Source organism: Artibeus jamaicensis, unplaced genomic scaffold (assembly GCF_021234435.1).
Source record: "Artibeus jamaicensis isolate MK-2021 breed Jamaican fruit bat unplaced genomic scaffold, CSHL_Jam_final contig_387, whole genome shotgun sequence".
Classification (NCBI taxonomy): domain Eukaryota; kingdom Metazoa; phylum Chordata; class Mammalia; order Chiroptera; family Phyllostomidae; genus Artibeus; species Artibeus jamaicensis.
The window spans coordinates 42,274,803-42,284,397 of NW_026521812.1; the positions used below are offsets into that span (position 1 = coordinate 42,274,803).

At 39.0% G+C, this 9,595-nt stretch overlaps 1 pseudogene; it reads right to left on the bottom strand.

The window, feature by feature from the left end:
- Window positions 1–5,277: 5,277 nt before the first annotated feature.
- On the bottom strand, window positions 5,278–6,296 carry LOC119048367 (serine/Arginine-related protein 53-like; annotated as a pseudogene).
- Window positions 6,297–9,595: the final 3,299 nt, after the last annotated feature.

Genomic DNA, 9,595 nt, shown 5'->3' on the forward strand with positions numbered 1-9,595 from the left:
CCCAAGGAAGAGCAATAAATAAATAAATAAATAAATAAGTAAATAAACAAACAAACAAATCTTAAAGAATATGAAAAAAGGGACATTTTATACATTGTGATTATAACCTTATAACAACTATTTTTAGGGAGAAGAATTCAGGAAATATACCAAAATATGAAATCAACTGTGTAGTAGTGGAGTTATGAGTAAATTTCTCTCTCTCAAAGATTCTATAATATGGTTATATTACTTTAGTTTTACATTTGGAACAAGTATTCGTGAAGGCTCTATAACAATGTGAGAAACTGTTCATGGCAGAATGTTAAGTTGAAAAATTAGACTAAAAGTAGTACTTCAGAATATCTGCCAAAACAAAAAATTAATATGTGTAGATAAGAGGAGGGATATTAAAAACTGGTACAATTTTATTTTTCAGGGAAGCAGCCTCTGAGACTGAGTTGGGTTCAGGCTCTTTGTCAGGTAGCCTTTAGGATCAACACCTGTGGAAAAGACACAGCAGAAGCAGGATGAGCAATGGAAGTCCAGCTGAACTGGTCCATTAGCGCTGTCCTCCACTGGGCCAGAACACCTGCCCTACACCCCGCCTCCACACCCCCCCATACACTCACACACACACACACACACACACTCACACACTCGGCCATTGGACACGGGCCCTGCCGGTGGGGTGACGGTGACAGAGGCAGTTCTGCGTCCCCCCAGGCTTCATCTGGGGGCTGCCTGCTGTCAACACTCCCAGTAGCGGGGTCAACAATTTCTTCCTTGAAGGGGAATCTGAGCCTCTGTATGTCCATATCTGGGACAAGAACAAACATTTTGTATAAAATGGTAGTGTAAAATGTCATTGAAAAACATTTTTTGTAAAAGCCACTTTTAATTTTGCTACATCAAGAATATATTTCTATAAAATGGGATTTTAACAGTACTCATCTCATAACCTTGTAAAAATCAAATAAGAGCTGTAAAGCACAATGCCTGGCACAAAATGCTCACTATGATTGTTCTTTGCTTTAAACTCTTCCCAGCTTACACCGTGCCAAGGAGTGAGTCATCTTCTTTTCATTGCTTATGTAACTAGTCAACGCCAAACCACCTTTATTTGCATCTGCACTTATCTTTCTGCTTTCGTGCACTGAAAATGATGGGGAGGTTGTACTGCTGGGGTCATGGCAGCCATCATATGAGCATTCGATGACAAACAAGAGGACAACAGGGTAACACTCTGTGGATGGTAGAGCCACAGAATAAATAGTTTTGGCCTTTAAGGGCATCGCCGAGATGCCAAACAATCCTGAGACCACTGCCTTCTGGTCTTCTCCCTAAGTAAGCAATAAATATCCTCAGTTGGGCTTTGTTACTGGAAGTTAAAAACATTTCTAACTAATATTTTGGAAAGTAAGAATCAATAAAAGATTGGGAAGAAAGAAATGCGTAAAGTTTACAAGCTGACTTGAATTCTTTAAGTTGGGAGAGTTGTGTGAATATGGGAACTTTATAATAAATATAACTTAATGATGACATCACTTTTGACTGTTTCAAAGTGATTCATGGTTTAATTTTCTGAAAACCTACATGCTCATGATACAAAACAATAATCCCTCCTTTGCCTCTAAGTGGTATGGAGTAGGTGTGTGTGGGCCAAAGGATACCAATGACATTTTCTATTTACTGGTGTCTAGTGTGGCCATTTTAAAACAAACAGAATCCTTTATGTAGCACACTGAGATTACTAGAATTTTTGTAAGGAGACTTGCATCCTGACAACTTCCAATATTACCTATAGTTCTAAGTGGAAGCTGGTTATATTTTCACCATTCAGCAGGTATGGCCGCTGTAGCACTGTGGAAAGACACTTCAATCTTCGCTCTTAGGCGTGCTGTGTGAACGTGACTTGCCCAGTGACTGGCTGCGGGCCATGAGGGAAGAAATTTAGAAACTAGGAGTGAAAACCACTTGCCAGAATTCTTGCAGCAAATGAGAAAGTAAGTGGCATTGTAGGAGGCAATGTACTATAGGAAGTCTATAGGAATACTATTTAGTGCTCCCCAAAATTTTATTCTTCATCCAAACTCTCTAAATGATGGTGCTTGATAATGGGAAAAATACAATAAAAACTAAACTCAAATAAATAATACTGCTTATCAAAGGTACATTTTAAGCTTTTATATCATCATATATTGCATAAAAGGAGACAGCTACAGAAATAAAAGCTTCCTGATTATTATTTTAAATGGGATTCAAGAACTGTAGAGTTTTAAATTGGAACATTATGAAAGATAACCCTGAATGCCTGGGCTGGCTTTTAAGACCAGAATGAGCCCATTTGCAGAGGAGATGGATGAAATGATGCAGCCCCAGGCCTACAAGACCACACAAGCTCACACATGTCAGGAGATGCCAGTTATTTAGCAAGATGCTCCCCTAGGTTGGTGACACATTTTTGTTTGTACTCATACCCCAGATTCTGTTTTGTTACAGCTCTTAGCTTTATGTGGGTGATGCACACCGGTCCCAGTGAAATGACTTCTGGATCCACAGCCGAGTTCCACAGGGTTGTCAGGGAAGCTGCCTGCTGTTCTCTGATGGAACTGTGCTTCTCCTCTTCCCATTGTCAACACTTCCCAGCCCAGACATCCTGGCACACCTTCTCAGACCTCTCTTTTGGCTGCTTACATAGTCTTGTGTTTATCATTGACCCATTAAATGTCATGCAGTGAAGTCCACACACGTCATGTCCACACAGCCTGACTCTACCCTAAGGACCTGTCTGCTGCTTTTATCTCAACACATTAGTTGAACCCAGAGCCACGAGGAGGGCACAGGGGCAGCTGGTAGATCCGGTGCCACACAGTCTCAAGAGGAACTGAGTGCTTCAACAAGCAGCCCAGCTCTTGCCTCTTTCACTCGCGCTTTCCTCCGGTCCCTCTGCTCATCTGGAGATGCCTCGGAAGTGCCCAGCTTCATCTCCAGGGTCCCTACAGGCACCACATCAGATTAGGTGATCGGAGCAGGATAAAAAAGCCCACAGGAGCAAAACCATGCAAATCCTGAACAGATGTATTGAATGCACAATAGACTGTGAGTTACTTCTTAGCTCCAAGCCAAACAATTTGACATAGAAGGGACCAGTTTTAATCTGGTATGAGAAAGAATAATGGTTAGCAGAGAGATAAAGTGATTGCCTCTAGTTCATATATTCCCTGAACTGGAAGCAGAAGCAAAGCTGTAAAACAGCTCACCCCACCCCAGATCACCGACTACCAGACAACTACCAGAATGAGTGAATTTTCAACTCTGTTACACCTGAGAGATTCTCCTCTATGTGGTTTTGCAATTTTTTGAACCAGCACCTAGTACCCAAGCTCATAAAATCTATTTCTCTTTATTTTGCAGTTTTTCTGACAATGCTTTAAAATTTTTTTCAAATAGTTTTTTCTGACAGTCACTGATATATATCAAATTCACTTTATCAGAACATCTGAAGTTCGTTTCTACACCATTAGCTTCTCCTCCAGTGACCTTGTTGACTTTGCCTCTGTGTCACAGCCTAAGGTCCAGGACTATCACTGCCAAGGGGCTGGAATGGATTTCACAAAATCTCCCTCTGAGCAGCTGCAACAAAGACGCTCCGATCTTAGGAGGTCTTGATTTTTTTTTAACGATGTCCATTAATCACACATACATTTTGAGTCAGGCTAATAATCTCTTGAGCTCATGAACTAACTTTTAAATTTTCTGAAGAAATTTCATAAAAAACAATTTTCAGAAAAATATGTCCTGTACATACATATCACCTGGAGCTGCGGTACATAGACAAAAAAACGGTTGTGTCAGGGTCAGAGAAGGACAAGGAAAGTTCCGCCTGCCTAAACGGAGGAGGAAGGAGATGAAATTCATCTTGTCTAAGTTAACAGACAGTGTATGTCATTTTTTAAATTCAAATTCAAAAGTGGGAAGAGGAACTTAATGGTGGGCATGCTGAGCCTGATGGGGAGTGCGGTTGCTTTTCTGCAGGGCGATGTGGTTCTGAGCAGCCTCTGGGCAACTGAGCAACTGACTGTGAATAGTCCAGATGGACAGGAAAAATAAATTAAATATTGTTGTTAAAAAGTAATTGCATTTCTGTGACTAGATGAAACAGTGGCCTGTTTAATTATTAGGAATGCTTTAGGCAACTCAGACCTGACTGCTTCAGAGTCCTCTTTTTGTCTTTGTTTTTTTTCCCTTTAAAAAGCTTTAACTTGCCCTGGCTGGTGTGGTTCAGAGGACTGAGCACCAGACTGCGAAGGAAAGGGTCACCAGTTCAATTCCCAGTCAGGCCACATGATTGGGTTATGGGCCAGGTCCTTGGTAGGAGGCACTCAAGAGGCAACCCCGCACTGATGTTTCTCTCCCTTTATTTCTCCCTCCCTTCCCCCTCTCTAAAAATAAATAAATAAAATTAAAAAAATAAAAAATGCTTTAACTTTGTTGAGGTTTAATCAGCATAGAAGACACTGTACATATTTAAAGTGTCCAATGTGGTAAGTTTGGGCACAGGTACACAGCTGTGAAACCACCACCACAATCAAGACGGAAAACTGTGCACCAGCTACAAAAGTCTCTTTTCATACCTATACAGAAGTAGCTTTTCCTAATCACAGCCCTCCCTCTCCATCCCTCGGCAGCCACTGGTCTCTCTCTTATAGATACTATTGAATACTTTGCATTTTCTAGAATTTTTTGCTAACCAGTGAATCATGAATTTATTTAATTTTCAAGAGTTCTTTCAATAAAGTTATTCTTTCAATATTAACATGCTCATTCTGCTTAGATTGGTAAGAGTGCTTTTATACTACTTAACATTTTCCAGTAAGGTGAAACAAAAGATTCAAAATGATTTCACAGTACATAGAAGATGAGATCTCACTTTTAGGGCATAGAGTTTGATTCTTATGTAGGCATGATTAATCAAAATTGTGTCTTTAAATGCCAACTTGATATTTTAAAAATTATACTCAGAAACACTACTGTGTGCCATTTAATTTCAGATTGATATTTTTAGGAATAGATTTATTAACAGTAGGACATTTTCATGTATCTCTCAATTTTATACTAGTTTTAATATTCACAGTGTTTAAGTTCGATCAACAAATACTCAAGCCCTCGTGGAACAAATGAAATGAGATGACCTTTTTATATAATTGGGTCAGTTCTTCTTAAGAGTCAGAAAGTTAAATTGGGATTTAAAAACCTAAATTTTTAATGTTACTGTTAATTCAACCACGACATTATTTAGGTCACAGGACTTCCCATTAGCCTTTCTTGTCAAAGAGCAGTTCACCTTTTGAACCACTTTTCCTCAGCATTGGCTTTCCAGTAAATAAATTTGGATGAGCCAGAGAATTGTCTTGGTACTTGATAGTGGTAGGGATGCTGCCAGGGTCTATTCCTTTTTCATCACTGGGTGCATCAGCATCCACTGCTGCTGGTCCTGAGGGTGCACTGGCATGCTTCTCCTTGCTGGGTTCCACGGAGTCTTTGACTTCTTTACTCGAGCTGAATGTCTGCTGAACAAAAGAATTACTTTCAATGGCTTTGATTTCTTTTTATTTTTTTCACTTGTTCTTGTTTCTTGTTTCTTTTTATTTGTTCTACCAGGGTGGTTTGATCTTCCTTGTTTCTTCTCTTTGCTTCTTCTTCATTTATTTCTTTGGCCTTCAATGCTTCATCAGCTTTCACAGCAGCTTCAAGAGCTAGCTATAGTCTAGCTTTGGCTTGTTCAGCTGGGGGCAGATGTTCTAATCCAGCCTTGTTGTTTCCAGATTCTTCGTGTGTGACCTTGTGTAATTCCTTGTCCTTGCTTTTGTCCTTCTCCCTTTCTCTTTTCTCCTTATCTCTGTCTTTACATTGTCCTCTGTCCCAAGATGAACATTGTGTTCTTCTGTGACTGGACCTTTCACTGCTTCGACTGTGGAAACGTGGATGAGGTCTTGACCTGGACCGTCTTGTTCTGCTTTGTGACCTAGATCTCTGAACTCCGTAGGATTTCCCTCAACCCCTTGAATGGCTTCAACTTTGTTTTCTTCTAGAGCCATAAAAAGAGTTACTGCTTGACTGATGCCGGCATCTTCGATCATAAGAATGTGAGTGAGGTTGAAGAGTTCTGGACACAGACTTGACTTTGACCTTGATGTCCTTCCACCTTTCCTTCAGCTCTATGTTCTACTATCTGAAGAACTACTTGAAGATGACTGTCTATGGTATTTCTTTTTTTCTCTTGCATCTGCTTTCTTCTTCAGCTTCTTCAGCATCGCATTCCTGGCTCTCTGCCTTTGGGATCTCACCTCCCTTGACTTGAAAGCACCACAAACCTGCAAATGTCTCTTCTAGTTGAGGTGCTTCCAGCATCATCTGAACTTGCTTCAGTTTAAGCCTACTGCCTTTCTTCTAGAATTTTCTAAAAAATCCTACAGTAATGAGTATTTTTTGTCTGGCTTTTTTCACTCATTAAATCTATTTCTTGTTGCTGAGTTGTTTATCCATTTACCTATTGATGAACTTTTGTGTTGTTTCCAGTTTGGAGCCATTATGAATAAACCTGCTATGAATATTTGTTTAGAAATATTCGTGTAGATATATGCTTTCATTTGTCTTGGGTAATTACTTCAGACAGTAATTGTGGGGTCATATAATAAATGCATGTTTTTATTTTTTTAAGAAACTGTCAACTGTTTTCCAAAGTGGTTATACCATTTATATGCCCATCATCAATATATGGGAGTTCTGATTCCTCCACACACTTGCCAGCACCTGGTACAGTCAGTGTTTTTAATTTTAGCCCTATTAATAGAGGCTCAGTGGTATCTCATTGTATTTTAATTTGCATTTTTCTAATGACTTATGTTGAATATCTTTTCATGGGCTTATTTGTTCACCATGCATTTTCTTTGGTGATAGGCTTGCTGAAATTTTTCACCCACTTTTTAAATAGAGTGTTTTCTCATTTTTTAGTTTCGAGAGGTTTTTTTTTTTTTACATTCTGGATACAAGTTCTTCATCTGTCATGTGATTTGCAAATAGTTTCCCCCAGTCCATGCCTTTTCTTCTTATTCTCATGGCCTTTGTGAAGCTCATTGACTAGAGGACTCAAACTGGCCAGTGGCCTGGGTGGCCCATGCCCTTACTGCAGCACCAGCATGGACGGGCGCTTGTTCTCCAGGGGCAAATGCAGAAAGTCCAGGGTCTTCCCAAATGATAAAGACCACCCACTTTTTCAAGCCTAATTTAGTTTACTGACACTTCTCTATGCAAAAAAATAAAATATGGTGGATAAAGTGTGTGAAAGATACCTATCATAGTCTATTTCTTCTACAATGACTGGGTTTTGTCTCTAGGGTATAATAGGTTTATGTGATTTCTTAAGCCTGCAGGGCTTATTTAAGACTAATTTTCCTTTATTCCAACTCTGAAGAACATCATGCTCATTAAAAGTCAGAGGAAATTGAACACATCTAAACACCAGGTATTATGGTTTAAACAGGAAAAAGAAAGGTTTGCAACTGATCCAATTTGAAGTGATTTGAAGGTGCAGACAATATGGGGTGACTAATTCAAATGTATGACAACCACCTGCTTCTATTGAACAAACTACAGCCAAAGATTATGTGCTTCCAGGAGGCAAACTTCCCAGTTGCCTTCATGGTGTCTAAAGAGCGTACATAAGACAGAAAAGATTTATTGATCTTTTTAAACAAGGTGTCTTTTCCCAATTACACACAATTTATAGCATAATCCAGAAATGTTTATTCTCACTTTGAGCTGTTTTCTCCCCATCTTCCCTTCTGAGTAATTTCTTTTCTGAAAGGATGCTCTTCTTAGACTTCTACTGATCACCTTTGATGTTTACTTACAGGTACAAGTGAACCTCGTGAAACAGTGGTGTTTGAAAGGCAGTCATTTCACTTGCCCTGTATGTAGAAATTTTATTCTCTAGGTAGGATGGCTCCTCTGAAGATACAGCCCGATGTGGCCTACTGGGGAAGCTGAGGCAGTCTGTGATGAGCCTAGATTTAGGTCCAGAGAGCTGTTTCCTTGTGGCAGGCAGGTGCCAAGAGAAGAGGCTTTGGTACATGGAGACCCCCAACCCCTTTATCCCTAAGTATGCTGCTTCCAAGAAAAGCCCAGGATCAGGGGGCAATGGGCCACAGCAGCAGTCCTGGCAGAGCCAGACAAAAGCAGTCCTCACTGGGAAGTCCAGGCTAAGGGAGGATATAAAAGAAGTCTGTTGAAAGACAGGGAGAGGGTTCAGGCTGTGAGGCCAGCCCGCATGTGGGAAGGGAAAGGAAGCTCTGAACCAGGGCTGCCTCACGGGGCACGTGGGTGCAAAGCCTCCCTCTTGATTCTCATTTGTCTTATAATATGCACGTGGCTAAACCTGACCTTTTGACGAAGAAATCCATTCATTCATCCACTTGCTCATTCATTCATCATTCATTTGATCAATCATTCATTTATGCAACAAACATTTACTGAGTGTGACCGATGTGCTAGAAACTTTGCTAAATGCCAGGGAACAAAACCTATCTATCTATAAACCACAAACTGTGTGCTAACAAATTTAAGATATTAAAATATCCCTAAATGACAGTACTCTCTTCTGGAGAACCCCAGTGAATAGTTTATATTCAGACTTTCTAAATAAATAAATAAAGGCTAATTTGAAATGTGAGATTAAAAAAACATTTGTTTACGATGCAACAGTAATGTGCATTGAATGTGAAATACAGTCGTTGAACCATTTTGGTCAGATGGGCCCATTGTTCTCCTCTTTGCTAAGCTGGTAGTAAACGTAAAGAAAGGGTAATAGGAGGAGAAAATACAAGTTTTGACTTCAAATTCTTTAAAAAGGAAACAAAAATCTAAAGATACTATCAAACCATACATTTAAATGAAAAATCAACATCATCATTTACACAGGTATTCTTTTATGATGAGGGATACACTAAGTTTTGTTTCATTAGCAGAGAATAACTTTTTAATGAACAAGGTAAATATAATAGATAATTTTAGCCAAGGCATCAATTAAATAAATTACATAAACTAGGGTTCATTTTAGATCAGTGGTTCTCAATATTTTGGTCTCAGGAATCCTTTAGTCTTTTAAAAATTATTAAAAACCCTAAAGAACTTTGTTTCTGTGAATTATATTTATCAATATTTGTCATATTAGAAACTAAACCCCAAATTTTTAAAATATATATTTATTAATTGATTTAGAAATAACAAGCCTGTTTCATATTCATATAAATAACATACACACATGTGTCCAAAATGTATTTTGTAAAACAAAGGGATACAGCAACAAGAGTGGCATTGTTCTCCATTTTTGCCCTAATGTCTTCCTTAAAGATTCTCGTCTTCTGCATGTGATCTGCCTCAATATGTTGTTTATTAGAAAAAAATCAAACTTCACAGAGGTTTGGAAAACATCTTAGTTGGAAAACAGAAGAGCATTTTAAGCTTTATTGAGATACTAATTAACAAAATATTAAGATGTTTTAAGTATACATGGTGATGATTTGATAGACATTGTGAAAGGATTCCTCCCATC